Below are 17278 nucleotides of genomic sequence, written 5' to 3' on the forward strand. Positions count from 1 at the left end.
GGGTTGAATGGGACCTCACATATATATTTTTAATGTAATATTATTACAAAGTCAATAAAAACAAATAAATAAATAAATAAATAAAAGAAAAAAAAAAGAGACTGTGTAACACTGTCTAAGAAGACACTTCAAAGTGAATTAAACTGTTTTTCACTTGAGAGAAACAAACAATTCCCACCAAACCCTGAAAATGTATGTCACATTGGACCGCCCAGGACAACTCCACATTTTACTAGAGCTTTAAAACAGTTGTATTGGCTCTTCTGAAAGACTCTCAATGGACAACATCATCACCACCTATACCTGGAGAACAAGTGGCACATTTTTTACTTCAGTAACAAAGAATATAACTACCAATTTCTATTTATCTGTAAAGAATATTTTTTAAAGATTTTTTTCTCTCCCCTTCCTGCCCCCTGTCCCCCCACCCCCCCCGCCCCAGTCATTTGCTCTCTGTGTCCATTTGCTATGTGTTCTTGTTTTTGTCGGCTTCTGTTTTCAGTGGCATGGGAATCTGTGTTTCTTTTTGTTGCATCATCTTGTTGCATCAGCTCTCCATGTGTGTGGAGCCATCCCTGGGCAGGCTGCACTTTCTTTCATGCTGGGTGGCTTTCCTTATGGGGCACACTCCTTGCACATGGGGCTCCCCTACATGGGGGACACCCCTGTGTGTCATGGCACTCTTGTGCACATCAGCACAGCACATGGGCCAGCTCCACACAGGTCAAGGAGGCCTGGGGTTTGAACTGTGGACCTCCCATGTGGTAGAGAGACACCCTAGCCAGTGGGCCAAGTCCACTTCCCTGTAAAGAATATTTTAAGAGACTCTGAAAGAGCAGAGTAACTAAGGATGAGAAGATTTAAGAGTATCTAGAATTTAAATAATAAATCTTTCTCACAAAATTTATTTCCTTAAAGGAAAGATACTAAATAACTTATATGTGAATACGCTACTTATATTTTGAAAAATCAGATATTTTTATTTAAGTGAATGTGGAAATGAATTAAAATATGAAGGACAGAATTAAATAACCAGCTATATAGCCAAGTTCAAATTACATTAAAATCCAAATATGAACTATAAAGAGAAGTGAAATTTTCCTAAAATGAAATGAATATTCACTAAACCACATCCCCTCCCCAAGTAGGTAAATTACATTAAGGAGAAGAATTCTACATGGACTGAGATACTTTTACACTTCAATATGTATAAAAACATAAAAATAAATTTAATGTTGCCAAAATACTGTCTGAGTTTTTAGGGTTACATAGTTAGAAATATATAATTCTGCTCTTACAAACAAGTCAACTAAGGAGAAATAAGTTAGCATAATCATTTGAACTGGCTGCCTACATATTGGGCAGGCCTCATTTTGTTTTTTGTTTTTTTTAAGCTTTTTTGAACATGTAAAACAAGCCATAAGATGTCCTTTTTTTGTCATGGATGATACAGTCAATTTTAGGTCACAAGGTTCAATGGCACAAAGATGGAAACTAGATTCCATGCATTTTTCTTTATCTTGTGTTTCATTCTTCTCAAACTCTCTGACAGCTTTAATTTTTTATTTTTTAAAGAAGCTTTAGATTATATAAATGTTTAATAAAAAATATAGGGGATTCCCATATTCCCCAACTCCTCACCCTAACCCTCCTACACTTTCCCACATTAACAACATCTTTCATTAGTTTGCTACAATTGATGAACACATATTGAAGCATTGTTATTAACAATGTACTGTAGTTTCTATTATAGCTTCCACTCTGCCTTACCCAATTTTATAGGTTATGACCAAATGTAATGGCCTATACCTGTCATTGCAATGTCATGCAGGACAATTCCAATGTCCCAAATGTCCCCATAATTATACCTATTCTTCCCTCTCCCTCACCTCAGAACCTCTAGTGGCCATCACCTTTACATCACTGATAAAAGTTCTTCCATTGCTAAAATAATATTAAGTCTATAATAGAATAATACTAGGTCTACTTTAGTCCATTGTTCAATCCCCAGTCTTGAGGATTTCGGGATGGTGAGCCCACTCTGCTTCTACTTGAGAAGGGGCTTAAATCCCAAAGGGCAGATGGCTGACATCTTCTTGACTGGTATAAATGTTGCTACTAGAAGTTAATGGCTGAGAATAGCCCTCATTTTCTTGGGATTGGGAGGCTTGTGTGATTTTATTATTTTCCTCTATGTCATTTTCCTGAAATCAGGAACATTAAAGCCCTCTTCTACATGTGTTGAGTTTTCTAGTATGGCTTTCCCAGGTATTTTCCCTTTATCATTTCCTTTATCTTCAGGAGGCCAATTCTCATATCTGTTGTAATGCATTTCCACAAGGGGAGGATACATTTCATTGCATGAAGTACATTTCCCACAGAGAGCTAAGGAAATTTCAGGATCTTCTTCAGATGAGTCTGTACCACTCTCCCCTGCTTGATATACAATAACTTGATAAACCTGATCATCTTCATATGAGAGTTCTTGTCCTTCTTCACTAATCTTCTGAATCAAGAGATTCAACTTCAAATTATACACTGAGTTGATCTGAAACTGAATCCTGATTCAACCAACCACCAGAATGTTCACTTATACCAGCATCAAGATCCAGATCCGACAGTCTCCATTGATTCACTCCTACAGAATCTTTTACACCATATCTTCCTTATTATACATAGAGCAAGACTTTCATCAGAGGAAAGGTAAATGCTAGCAGATTTGTCGTGTTTTCTCTATTGTCCACCAGCTAAGTCTTCTGAATTTTCTGTCTCACTAATTACTCTCCTTTTAGATGAAGGTCTAAAAATCAAATTTGAGGATGAAGGTTTCTCCTCCTACACCTCTTGCACAGGGTCCCTTTGATGGCTGCCATCTTTTTTTTTTAAGATTTATTTTATTTATCTCCCCTTCCCTCTCCCCTGCCCCAGTTGTTTGTTCTCTGTGTCCATTTGCTGTGTGTTCTTTGTCTGCTTTTGTTGTTGTCAGCAGCATGGGAATCTGTCTCTTTTTTGTTGCATCGTCTTGTCGTGTCCGCTCTATGTGCATGTGGCACCATTACTGGGCAGGCTGAACTTTCTTTCACGCTGGATGGCTCTCCTTATGGGGTGCACTCCTTGTGCATGGGCTTCCCTACACGGGGGGCACCCCTGCATGGGGCAGCACTCCTTGTGCACATCAGTGCTGCACATGGGCCAACTCCACATGGGTCAAGGAGGCCTGGGGTTTGAACTACAGACCTCCCATGTGGTAGATGGACACTCTATCCACTGGGCCAAGTCCGCTTCCTGATGGCTGCCATCTTGAAGGTGACACCTGTTTTCACTTAGAGATGCACCTGAATCTGATGGTTCCTGCTGGTTGACTACTACCAAGTTTCTGTAGACATTTTCCTATGTTCTTTCACAGAGGAGCTTGGCACTAAAAACAACTTCCCTAGAAGTTAATTTGAACAATACACAATATATTGTTGTTTCTCATCACTTGGTCATAATATAGTGACCAAGATAAAATATAATGTCTTTCATTGTGTGTCTTTTTGTGCACCAATAGACTTTAGCAACTTCAGTAATGATTGTTTTGTTCTAACCAGGGTCTCTGGTTCTGAAACAGGAATCTGTGAGGTGCTCATAGCATATCAGTAGATAGATAATTGTTGGTATTGCACATTTGCTATGCAGGGTTTTCCTGCCTACAGTGGGATCTTTCGAGGCTCCCCAGTTCTGTTCATGGGGCACATGAAAGCCTTCGTGTCAATTTCACACCACTATTGTACTCCAACACGTTAGTTTGGGAGTAGGAGATCCCTTGAGGCAAAAGCATCAGAACCTGAGTCAGAGGTTCTGACCAGAAAAAGGCTAAGCTTCTTGCTCCACCCCCCTTCCAGTCACACAGGGCAACACAAGCCCCAAACAAAAGGAACAAAGGTTGCTAATAGCCATGCTCCCCCCTCTTCCCATCTGTCCTCCTGATAGTGGGAGGCCACTGGGGTTGGGAAGCTAAATGTGGAGGCCCCCCAACCTCTTGAGACCCCAAATGGATCAGAACATTCTGCTTTGATGCCTTGAGAGACATGCTTGTTGTTTCTGCTAACTAAAAGGGAAGAAGATTAGAGCTCTTCTGTTTTACTTAAGCTCTTAGATGCTCTTATCTTTTTAAACAAAATAAGCAGCATTTGGAAATGTACACACACATCTTGCCTATCCTCCTGTATGTAGCCAGAAATGAAGCAGTTGCTTACAGATAATAAAATGCTTCTCAGTTTTACTACTGTGTGGTTAGACTGGTAAGAGGATGTGCCTGTCCCCCTGAAGCTGACACATGGTCTGTATGAATGCCCAGAGCCGGGAGAAGCCTGGGGCTCCCACCCAGCTCTTCAGGGTGGCAGTGACCCTCCACCCTGCCATCCTCCCCAGCCCAAGGCTGTGCTACTTATATGTCACCAGGTCCTTGTCTGGTCAGCACCCATGTGAAACACCCTTCTCCATTCTAAAAGATTCTAAAAAGGAATCTTGTGGCTCTTTTAATACTATTACTATGTAGCAAAAGTTTTCTCTTCCTTTCTAGCATGATATTTTTTGTTTGGGTTTTGTTTTTGTGCTGAAATGACAATTCTCTTTCTTGCTCAGTCATCCTCGCATCTGTTCTGTATAATGTACCATGGCCAGACTCAGTACAGGCTCAGCACACCAGTGTCTTCCCAGCTCATGTCAATGATAAAACAGCCCACTTCCCTAATTGGCTGACCAACCTTGTGGGTTTAAATTATGTGACATGGACAATTTTCCCCAATTGAGTATATTCAGTTGTTCATATGACCCTCATGGTATTCACAATATATGTAGGTTCACAACATAAGATGATACATTATCAATATGATACCTAAATAATAGACTGCATATGCCATCATTTATAACAATGTAGCTTCATCAAGAACTTCCCTCTGAAGTTCTTTTTTTCAGATTTGTGCTAACATGGGGGTCAGGGACTGATTCCACAGGCATCATGTAGACATCAGAAAAGGTTGTTTTCAAGCACCATTTTTTAAAAGAAAATATTTATTTTGCCCCATAATGTTAGCAATGTATGTAATCTCTGTCACAAATCTCAGCCCAAGTCTAAATATTTTTAAGTTACTATGAACTTAGGGCAGCACTGGGCAGTTTAGCACTTGCTGAAATGTGTTCAGTGTTCAATTATATTTGTGCATATTTCTTTACTGTACAATAAGGAAAACAACATTTAATTTTCTAATTATCCAGAGAAAGTAATGTAAAACAATGTTTTACTGAGAAATAAGAAAGTTTTCTTGTTGTTTTTCAGGGGGTTAGGATTATTTTCTTTAAAGTTCTTTTGCATTCTCCTTTTCATATATTTCCTTCATTTTACCAAAAGCTATCCTTTATTCCTCAACCTTGATCTTTTTGTCTTCTAAAAATGCCATATTTCCTTAATGAAACCTCAGGAAAATGATAATGTCTCATACACACTGGATGTGTCACTTGTCTTTATTTTATTTGGTCATTAAATTTTTGTTTGGGGGAAGAGACATGCATGGCAACTGCATGGCATATTCCACTTACTAGCTGCCCTCTCCACAAGTATGTCTGAAACATTTCTATAATTGTACAGAAGATGCAAAGGGTACATAGCTTCATTTATATCACAAAATCAAAGATTGGGTTATTTTTCTTTTAATGTTTGCAACCTATTTTCTCCATTTAAGGAGTGCTGCTTCAAGAACTATGTGGTATTACAGAGAAAGTTGGAGGTTAGTTTGAGGACTGTTTATTGCTATACTCCTTGTCAACCCCCCACTGATTGAAAGAAAAATTGTTCCAGGTAGCTTATCTTATCTTAGCATGAGGTCTTAGTTGGTATTTAAGAAAACCAGTCCATCCTTAGCTTTAAGCTTTCAATTTTAAGAATAAATGCATACAGCAGGCATTTAGAAACTTAAATGTGAGCTTAACTTATTGCAGTCATAGTTTCCTCATAAATTCTTTATCAGCTATTTCATGTGCATTAGAAATAACAAGCTGGGCTCCAGTCTGGTGAAGCTGCTGCTGGTTAAAGCAGGATGTGCAGACACTACCAAGTGTGGCATCTGGACCCCACACTGTCATGAAGCTCAAGTCAGGGGAAAGGAACTGGAATAAAATCATTGCCTTTGTGACCATGAGAACTTTTATTGGGCCTTATAAGGTGGGAAGGGAAAGCTAATATTAAAAATCTGCCTTGAAGGGTGGGTGCAACACCATTTGCTTTGTCAGGTGGTTTGGTGAATGTTTTTGCATGTGAGTCTTTCTCTTTTTACAGAGTAGATCAAGGTCCAGCCAAGCTGACTATAAAGGAAGTCAGATATCCCATTAAATTGTTATAAATTAGGAATGTCCCATTGGAGATCGCATCCACCCTACATTATTCAGAGCAGTAGCAGCTGTTTGCTGAGGGAGAAGGTTCTGTGGTGTCCTCATCACCTGCCACCTTGACAGGCTTGCTGCCTGCTCCTCTTTGGACAAAACTACCACATCCAGCCCTTCCATTCCTCCCCAGTGTGCTTTGCTTTTAGAGTGGAAATTCACAGAATGAATTCCAGCCCTTCATTTGCATGGCTGTGGCATTGACTGAGCCTCAACTTCAGGGTCACAGTGGCCGGGAGGCACTGGTGGCTGTCCTGAGTGCAGTGGCCCTCACTGAACACCTGCCATCCAGCCTTCAGTCCATGGTAAGAGTTGCTGCTGGGGAACCAGAGCTGAGTCTAAGCACTTCACCCATCACACTGCATAGGACAGACACAGGATTTGAGTCCACATCTGGGAGCCCAGTGTCTGGACTTTCCCTTCCTGGGTGTTTCTCAGTCAGCTAATTAAGTATTTAGAGCAAGCATGCCTATTTTAAATAAGCAGCATTTCTGATATTCATTGTGCTGTTCTAGTGTACATAGTATTAACTATAGTCCTTTGAGAAACATGTATCTGCTGTTCACATCTTATTACAGCTACTTAAAAAGATAATCAGCTGTGCCAAAAATAGGGTGTTTTTGCTTTCACTTATTTTCTTAGAAGAAATTTAGGTATTGTTTGTTTGTTTAGTTTTTTAGTCAACAGTATATTCAAATCAAGTTCTGGAAATATAAAATTACTGCCTTATATTACCTAATATAAAGGCATTCCATGAAATTTGAAACAAGCTAAAAGGACACTGAAGTTCTTCCTTATAAAGCTTCAATAATTTTCCTGATGAAATTAAAGAGTGTGGTTGAAGACAGTTCATCCAACTTTTTTTTTTCTGGGGAAATGTGGTCTCTTCCCTTTACACTTTTAGAGAAGGGCCATATTTAAGTAGGTTGGTAAAGTTGTGGCTGTGGTTGGGAGACACCAGTGCATGAGCCTGCCTGTCAGCCTGCAATAAACATAGCCTTGTTCCTTTCTGAGTGATTTAAACTACACAGAAGTCCATTAGAAGGCTCTCTGCAGCCACTGGGCTTCTGTCTTCTCTTCTAAAACTGCTGAGCTCATGACCCTGTATAAATAGCCCTTATTTTGTTTGTCACTGACATAGGGAGGTTGAATGGGAGGCTGGGTCATGACAAGACTGGGAACCTTAGGGCACTGAATATGCAGAGAGCTTTGTGGTGATCATGGCTTTTGTATGTCAGGGGCACTGTGGACCTCTGTTTAGGCAAGAGGTTCCTGGGAACCTGAGTCCTGCACCCTCTCCCCCATCACTTCCACCTGCACACACATCTGTGGCTCAGTGACACCCTGCAAGTGGGGTCTGGGGTTGGTGTGCTGCTCTGCCAGCTACTTCAGGGGTAACTCCTCTCCTGTCCACCTCCCCTTCACACAGAGAACCTGCAGTTTTGGAGGATTTGACCTGACAAACCATTCTCTGCACATGGGCAGTAGTAATGCCTTCCCAGTGGTGAGTGCAGTCAGAAGGAGACCAGTGGTTTATACTGGAGGGATGTGGTTGGCAAGGGCTCAAGCTCAGTGCTTAGAGAATAGAGGCCCTGTGAGCAGGTGGTCCTCTATGGCCCTCAGGCTCTTCCCTGCTCCATGGAGGTAAGTGAGAGCTCCCCCAGCCTGGTTTTCTCCCTGGAGGCAGCCACTTCCCCAGGTGCTTTAATCACTCTCCTTATGCAGTGGATGCAGGTGCCTTTGGTCTGTGCAGAGAACACCAAATGGAGCATGGCTGAATGGAGACTGAGATTTCCAACCAAGCCTCTGGGCTCCTGTGGCCTCTCTGCTGTGTTCAAGGTCCAGTCCCCGCTCACAGGGGGTTATGCTTCTGGACCTCAGCCCCAGAGGCTGCCGGGGTGCCCAGCTTTCTCCCTAAAGGCCACTCTCTCAGGGCCCAAGGGTTTAGGTGAGCTTTCTGTGCAGTTTTGGAAAAACATGCATTTTGTCATGAAACTGAAATTTAGATTACCTACTTTATTTTTGTTAGCATCATATATGACACAAGAAGAGTTTGAGAAATTCCTGGGAGAAAAACTATTTTATTTGGATGTCAAATTTTATTATTTTTAAACCCATAATTTTATGTAGTGATGCTTTTAAAAAATGAGAGAAAGTATGATTTTTTTTTCCTTTCTCAGGACAAAGTTTTTTTTTTTAAGGAAAACAAAATGAGTCCTGACCACAGTCTGCCTTTTCAGACTAGGAAATTCAAACCTAGAAGAGCCAATACCCTTGGCCACCTGATGCTGGCTTTGCTGACTTGCCTTTTGTTCTCCTGGGAAGGGTTACCTGGATATTAGTCCATGGAAACCACTGTTGGACTGATGAAATGCAGTCCCCTTGGGACTTTTGTTGTTGTTTTTGTTGTCTGTTTGAGGTACCAAGGTCAGGGTTTGAACCAGAGACCTCATATGTGGGAAGCTGGAGCTCAAACATTGAGCCACATAGGCTTCCCTGAATTGATTTTTTCTTTTGTTTTTCTTGTTGTTTGTTTTTCTTAATTTTTTAGGAGGCATGAGATGACTGAATCCAGGATCTCCAATGTGAGAAGTGGACACTCGACCACTTGAGCCATATCTGCTCCTAATAGTGTTATTTAAATTAAAGGTTTTATCTTGATGTCTAGAGAAAGTATGGAAAATCGGCTTTTGAGGAAGATAACAAAAGCATAAAAACAAAATTGTAAATATAGAAAAAAGCACAAGGGTGTCAAACAAGGGAATTTTGGTGTAATGAAATAAAAAAAAATTATTTTGACACATCTTCACCTTGTCCTGACTTAGTCATTTTGAGTCATTTTGAGTAAACCCTTCCCTGGGCATAACCACAATTAGCAACACCTGCACCTTCACAGGTATGGATAAGAGCTAACCTCAGCTTCTATGATCAGCCTCTGCCACTTCTTTTGAATTGCCCCCTTGCCACTGCAGCTCTTTCCTGCTGCATAATTTATTTGCAAGGCATCAATTTCCATATGGCTTGGATGATAAGAAGCTGCTCTCAGCTTCTCCACATGGCCTTAGTCACATCTGCTTTTTGTACAATATATTGTGAAACTGCCAGGCCCAGGATCCATTGGATCCTTCCCATCTGGGTCACAGTAAAGACAAGAGCCTGGAATAAACATGTGCTGCAACCTGCCCCTCCATGAACCCTCCCAGGAATCTAGGTTAGGTAAGCTGGGACCTGCCATGCCAAGATTCTCCATTCTCCCCCTCCAGATTCTTTGATGTTATGAACCTCTCATTTCATGCAATCTTGCTGGGTATCTGTATTTGTACCTCATCACTGAAAAAACTTCACCATAACCTACAAAACACTTGGTTGAATGGGTTCTTGTTCCATGATCTTGGCAGTACCTGTCCACATCAGATACACACACAGTGTCCACTGCTTCTCGATTATTTTGGTTACTTTTAATTTTGGATCATATACCATATCATATACCCACCTTGGAAGTGACATCAGTTTTAGCTGCATGTGTTATACCCAAGTCTCATTTCCTTCTAATTTGACAGCTATATGTGAAGTTATTAAAACCTGATAAGTTTATTTCAAGTAGGTCAGAGATTGGTTTTTCATTGTTTTCTTTTCCAGAATATAATGTCATCAGTTTGCAAGTGGTGGGATGTTGTCTTTAGGTGGTAGAGGGTCAGTAAATCTTCAGTAACTTAAAAAAAAAATCCCTGAGAATATTCCACTGATTTCCTACAATCCTGAAAAAAACTCACTTCACTATATTGGATCCTGTTTTAGTTAACCAAGGCTGATGAAAACAATATTTCCCCAAATGAGTTGACTTTTCGAAAGGGGGTTTATTGACTTGCAAGCTTACAGTTGTGAAGCTGAGAAGAGTCCAAATCAAGACATCTTCTGGCAATGCTCTCTGTGGGTGATCCTGGACTCTTCTGACATATGGGAAGGTACATGGTGTCATCTGTCAGTCTCTGCTTTCTCCTCTGGACTCTGTTGCTTTCAGCTTCTGGTTTGTCTCTCAGCTTCTGAGCATTTCACTCTGAGCACATGTGTCTATCTCTTTCCATATGGACTCTAGTAAGAGGATTAAGTCCCACCCTGGGGCATGCCTTACAGAAGTAATCCAATCAAAAAGTCCCATTTACAATAGGTCCACTCCCACAGGAATGGATTGGCTTCAAGGACATGATTCTCTGGGATCCATCCAGTGTCAAACTGTTACAGATCCTCTCTAGTGAACTGTTCCCCATAATGGGCTGCCCTATAATTACCTCTGGTGGGATCAGTGGTGTTTGCCTGATGGCATAGACCTCAGGGCCATGAGGACCAAAGGGAATGTTTTGTCCAAGACAGCACCAGTGAGTCAGTATTTAAACTTTAATTTAAATACCTCATGGATTTATTCGACCTTATCATGGGTGTTGGATGGTATGGGCAATGGGTGATTTGCTGGATGGGAACTACTTCACAAAAACTTTAAATATATATATATATATATATATATATATATATATTTTTTTTTTTTTTTAAAAAGATACTTAGATTACACAAATGTTTATTGACATACTTTTTAAAATAACCTTTCCAGTGAAGTGAGTTTGAAGCTTGCTTGAGAGTTCAAAGTGTACTCCCTGCTTTGGAAAACCATTTTCTTTTTTCCCCCTACAATTAAAGCATTCTTATTTTGACAAGAGAATGCCTCAACCCATTCTTAATACTTGTAAGCCATAAACTATATATAATTATAATCCATTGAAAGAACTGGCTGGTAAAGCCCTTCAGCTGATGTTCAAATAGTCCAGTTGTGGAGGTTAAGTTTATGGAGATATATACATTAATAAATTTTGCCTAGATTACAAGCCTGTCATGTATGAATCTGGTTACAGATTTTTTAAAGTACCTTATCAAAGACAGCCCACCAACATATTTCCTTGTCCTTTTTCATTTTTTGCATTCTGTAATGGGTAATTTCACGGAGTGCTCCCATGTAGTTACTTCTAGGGACTCGAGGGCAAACAGGGCACTAGCCAGCACTTCCTAGATTCTATCCCCAGAATTTAATTGGTGACCCTACCGATTCTATTTTTCTTTTTCAAATACAGAAACACTTTCCTAACTGTGAGCTAACTCATTTGGAGAGGGCTTATGAGGGACATTATACAAGGAAAATGTTTTGTTGTCTCCACATATTGTTGAGCTGCTAGGTTGGCATTTTTCTTCTAAGTTTTGTGAGTGTGGGCTTCCATTTTTATCACAGCATTTTTTCTTTGTTTTACTTTTTCCTTAGGTGATAGAAATACATCTATTATTTCAGATATTTACCATTTTTTATTTGGTTCCTAATGACTTTTGGAAGTCCATTTGTTTTCATAAACTTCCAAAATCATGAATTACTCCAAACACATATCTATGATCAGTATAAATATTGTGATTTTCTTTTAGCTAAATGACTGCCTCTATTTAAAAGTTTTACCACAGCTCGCTAGGGCATGGTGAGGCCAGGGGCTTGTTGACCAGTAATTGCTTCTACCGTAGTGGTTACTTCATAGTCTGCCTCATAATTATCTGTTTCTGTTTTATGGTAAGACACATCTAAAAATATGATCTAAGGCAGGTCTATCAAGGATTTTAATGTTGTTGTTTGTTTTGTTTTGTTTGTGTGTGTTTTGTTTTGTTTTGCTTAATTTTTGGTAAATCTGGTCCTGGGGATAATAATTGAGAAACAGGAACCTCACAATCTTAAGAATCATCTTTTTCAGGCATGAGCAACAGAGTACTGGATTTAAGGTATCACAGTAGAGGATTTGGATATTTTAAGGAGAGAGCAGTATGATTTCAAAAAAGGTCAGTCTATGAGTTGACATATGCTGGGTTTTTCTTGAGATTAGCAACCAGCAAATCATGGGCTCTATTAACTAAAAAGTATGCCCCCTGCCCAAGTCAGCTGACACCTCATGTAATGTTGCAGCCGCAGCTACTATCCTTTCATGGCTGAATATGGCACAACTACTGCATCTAATTACAGGCTGGAATATTCTATAGCTTTTTTCCTGTTGGAAACTGAGGCACAGTGGTCTCACAAGGACAGACATGCTGTTTCCATGGCTATGCTTGCAACCTAAGGAATGTGGTAATAAAGAGTTCCCAGTAAATAGGAGGAAGCTGTTAAAGGCTGAAAGAAAAGATGAGCACATACCTTTTGTAGTAAATTGAACCCTTAGACTTTGTACCTTGAGATAAGATTTTTTTTAATTCCTTAGACTATGAGTAATGCTGATAGTTAACTGCATGTTGCTGCTTGTTCTCATGTAGACTGGGGTATATATAGAGCCCCTTGTAAAAAATAAAGTAGTCTGATGAGTCTCTACTTACAGTCCCCCTGATCCCAGCTCTCTCTCTTTCTTCCTCTTTCTTTCATTATTCTTTTTCTCTTTCTTTCATTCCCAATACCTTCAGGCCCAAATCTCCAACAATGGTGCCCAATGCAGGGCCCAAAGAAGTGAGTCTTCCAAAACGGTATTGGGACCCATGGAAAGGACTCCTAGGAGGGTCGTGAATGACGTCCAAAGCAGTGTGACTCAAGTCTTCTTTTAGGTAAGTAACATTTCCATGAAGTCGTCAGGGTAATGGGTATTCAAACGGAAAGCGTGGAAGAATATTTGCAAGTATTAAGAACTTTGTTGAAAGCTAGTGGGGTGCCAGTAAAAAGTTGTGAATTAATTGAATTGTTTGCTTTAATACAAAAGCATTGTGGTTGGTTTCAGCCTCAGGGCATAATGTTTTAAATTTGAAACAGTGGAGATGTGTAATGAAAGCTTTACAGAGAGCATATCAAAGAGGGGAATCCATTCCTTTTATCTGTGTGAGCTTTGTGCCAGCAAATTACTGCCACCATAGATCCTTTACAATCAGAGGAAGATGACAAAGAAGAAATGACTATATTTTCAAAACCCATAGACAAACAGAAAGTGGAGGGCCATTTGAAAGACAGAAATTCTGAGCCAAAAGGCAGAGGAGAGTCTCCTGGCTTTATGCCTAATCCTAGTACTAACCCTTTTATAGTTAAGAAAATAACTGTCTACTCTAATGAAATATCCAGTCTGCATAAATCATCCAGGTGCTTATCCTAGCTTATATCCAGTTCAACTTAATGCACCTGTTGAGCCACCAATTATGCTGCCCCAACATCAGCACCTGGAATCTTTTCAGATATGGCAGATGCTTTATCCTATATTAAAAAGATAGTTGTGGGTAGGAGGCAAGATGGCATCTGAGTGAGTGCACCTTATAATCTCTCCTGCAAAGAAGTAGCTGTGTAGGGGATGGAGTCCTGCTGGACTGAGCTGTTTTTGCATGTTTGCAGGGCAGGAGGTGTCTGTACGTTGATTTGGTGGGACAATGACAGAGGAGATTCTTGTAAGAGGTAGAATTTTGGGTCTCTTTCATGGAGGTCGGGGTTGTGCGCGGAACCCTTCCCCCTGGAGCTGGTGGCCCAGCAGCAGTGATTCCTGGAGGCTTTGCTGTGCTGGGGAGTTCCCAAGCCCTGAGTGGGTTGTTTTGGGGGCTTGCAGGGTGGGAGGTGTCTGGAAGTCGATTTGGTGAGACAGTGACAGAGGAGATTCTTGAGAGAGGTGGAATTTTGGATTTCTGACTTGGAGGTCAGAGGTTCTGGCTGTAGCCCCTCCCCCTAGGGCTGGTGGCCAGGCCATGGTGGTCCCTGGGATCTTTGTTGTGTGGGGTGTTCCCTAACCCTGAGTGGGCTGTTTTGGGGGCTTGCAGGGCAGGAGGAGCCTGGATGTCAATTTGGTGAGACAGTGACAGAAGAGATTCTTGCAAGAGGTGGGACTTTCAGTTTCTGGCACGGAGGTCAGAAGTTCTAGGAGGAAACCTTCCAACTAGGGCTGACACCCCATCTGCAGCAGTACCTGAACTCTTTGTAGTGCAGCAGCGCCCCCAGCAGGCTGTTTCGGGGGCTTGCAGGGCAGGTGTCTGGATGTCAATTTGGTGAGACAGTGACAGAAGAGATTCTTGTGAGAGGTGGAATTTTGGGTTTCTGACACAGAGGTCAGAGTTTGTGAGTGGGACCCCTCCCCCTAGGACTGGTGCCCAGCTGCAGGGATCCCTGAAGGCTCTGTTGCACTGCAGTGCTCCCAGACCCCCTGTTAACTGGATGCATGGTTCCCAGGTCTGTGTCCCCTAAACCCTGGTGCCCAGAGACTCACACACCTTGAGTCTGTAATATCACAGACTTCCCATCCCTGAATCCACCCCACCCTGAGGTCCATCTGAGGTCTTTGATTATCCTAGCCCTCGGCATTTATGTTTTTTTCTTTTTTCTTTTTGTCTTGGTTGCTAATATTCCATTATCTCCTGGTCTTTTCTCCCACTTTAATCCCCAAGTTCCTTTTTCATTTATTTAGTTTTTTATTCTCCTTTTCTTTTTCTTGCTTGTTTCCCTCCCATTTCTTGGCCCACCTAATTTTGTTCTCTTTTTTTTTCTTTTCTCTCTTTTTCTTCTTATTTTATTTTCTTTATATAATAGGTGCTGCAGGGAGTGTTTCACACTTGCTGTGTTTCCTCATCCTCCATTTCCTCTTTTCTGTGTGTATTGATTTTGGCCACCTACACTATCCCCTTTCCCCCACACCTTGTTATCCTCCATCATCTACTGTCTCCCTTACATTCCACCCTCCTTTCATTGACCCCCAAATTGTCTGACTTAATTTCTAATATATCTTCTGGTTTCTGTCTTTTATCCACTTTGATATTATTGTCTTTCTTTCTCTTTCCCTCTATCATGAAAACACTGGCTTGGCTCTTCAATTCATACCATATTCCTCCCCATATTCAGTTGACTGTCTCATTATAGGTATTCTACTTACTCCTATAACTCTACACAACTTACATGAGTCTAATATCCATTCTCCCAGATCTCACATTGTTGCTCTGTTAACATTTAATACCAATACTACTTTACATATTTTCTTTTCTTACTCATTCTGCTTTCCCAGGCCCTAATATTTTTCTTCAAAGTGAACTTAGTCAGCAACAAGAAAATAGAGTAAGAAGAACAAAGTGACAAAATGAAGACATAACACTTATGCAAGAACAACAACTAATTAATCCCCAAGACTAGACAAGGAGCTAAGGAACTGATTAAAACCATCAAGATAAAATGATGACCAGACAGCAACAAAAAACTACAAACCAAACCAATAATCAGGAAAACATGGCTGAATCCAATGAACAAACTAAAAACCAGGAAGAGGAGCAGAACATTGGACAAGAAATCAAAGATCTCAAAACATATATTAGAGACCAGCATAATGAAGTAAATGAAGAGATTAACAATATGAAGAAAACACTTGGAGAGGAAATTGCAGACATATGCAAAAAGATAACAGATATGATGGGGATAAACACCACAGTTAAAGAAATAAAAAATGCACTCTCAGCAAATAGCAGGAGATTAGAAGAGGCAGAGGAGAGAATTAGCAACCTGGAAGACAATACATCTGAAATCAAACAGTAGAACTGATCGATAAAAAGAAAGAAAAAATCCAGCTAGGACTTAGGGACCTGAATGACAATGCAAAACACACAAACATACGTATTTAGGCATCCCAGAAGGAGAAGAGAAGGGAAAGGGGACAGAAGGAGTGTTGGAGGAAATAATGGCTGAAAACGTCCCAAATCTACTGAGAGAGATGGATGTACATGTCCAGGAAGGACAATGCACCCAAAACACTATAAATCTCAACAGATCCACCCCAAGACATACACTTGTCAAATTATCCAATGCTCAAGACAAAGAGAAAATTCTAAAAGCAGCAAGAAGAAAGAAAACCATCACATACAAGGGAGGCTCCATAAGATTAAGTGCTGATTTATCATCTGAAACCATGGAGGCAAGAAGGCAGTGGTATGATATAGTCAAGTAACTAAAAGAAAAAAATTTCCAACCAAAAATACTCTCCCCAGCTAAACTAGCATTCAAAAATGATGGAGACTTTGAAATATTCACAAATAAACAGAAATAGAAAGAGTATACCAACAAGAACCCTGCCCTTCAAGAAATACTAAATGGAGTTCTGCAGGAAGGAAAAAACAGGAGAGGCAGAGTTGGAGGAGAGTGTAAGAGCCACAAAAAAGACAAAAAGAGAAGAAAAAAACAAACAAAATATGACAAAAATAAGTCCAATCAAAATATTTGTCTAATTTAAATAATTCCTAGAAAGTAATAACACTGAATGTCAATGGATTAAACTCACCTATCAAAAGATTCAGACTGTGAGATTGAATAAGGAAATATGACCCATCTATATGCTGTCTACAAGAAACACATCTTGGCCCCAGGGATTCATGGAGGTTGAAAGTGAATGGTTGGAAAACAATCTTACAAGCAAACAATAACCAAAAAAAGTCAGGAATAGCTATTTTAATATCAGACAAAATAGACTTTAAATGTGAAACAATTGTGAGAGACAAAGAAGGATACTACATATTAGTGAAGTGGACAATCTCTCAAGAAGAACAAACAATCATAAATATTTATCCTCCTAACAAGGGTGCCTCCACATATGTGAGGCAAACACTGGAAAAACTAAGTGAAAGAATAGATGCCTCTACAATTATAGTGGGAGATTTTAATACACCACTATCAACTTTGGACAGAACATCTCAAAAGAGAATCACTAAAGAAACAAAGACTTTGAACAGTATATTAGAGGAGTTGGATCGAATAGACATATACAGATCATTACACCTGAATACAGTAGGATATACATTTTTATCAAGTGCATGGATCATTCTCCAAGACAGACCATATGCTGGGCCACGA

General features: G+C 40.3%; 1 pseudogene; it reads right to left on the bottom strand.

Annotated features, from left to right (window-relative positions):
• Positions 1 to 297: 297 nt before the first annotated feature.
• Positions 298 to 3667, bottom strand: LOC101419398 (E3 ubiquitin-protein ligase Mdm2-like; annotated as a pseudogene).
• Between the last annotated feature and the right edge of the window lie 13611 nt (positions 3668 to 17278).

The sequence above is a fragment of the Dasypus novemcinctus genome, chromosome 22, assembly GCF_030445035.2.
Source record: "Dasypus novemcinctus isolate mDasNov1 chromosome 22, mDasNov1.1.hap2, whole genome shotgun sequence".
In the NCBI taxonomy this organism is placed as follows: domain Eukaryota; kingdom Metazoa; phylum Chordata; class Mammalia; order Cingulata; family Dasypodidae; genus Dasypus; species Dasypus novemcinctus.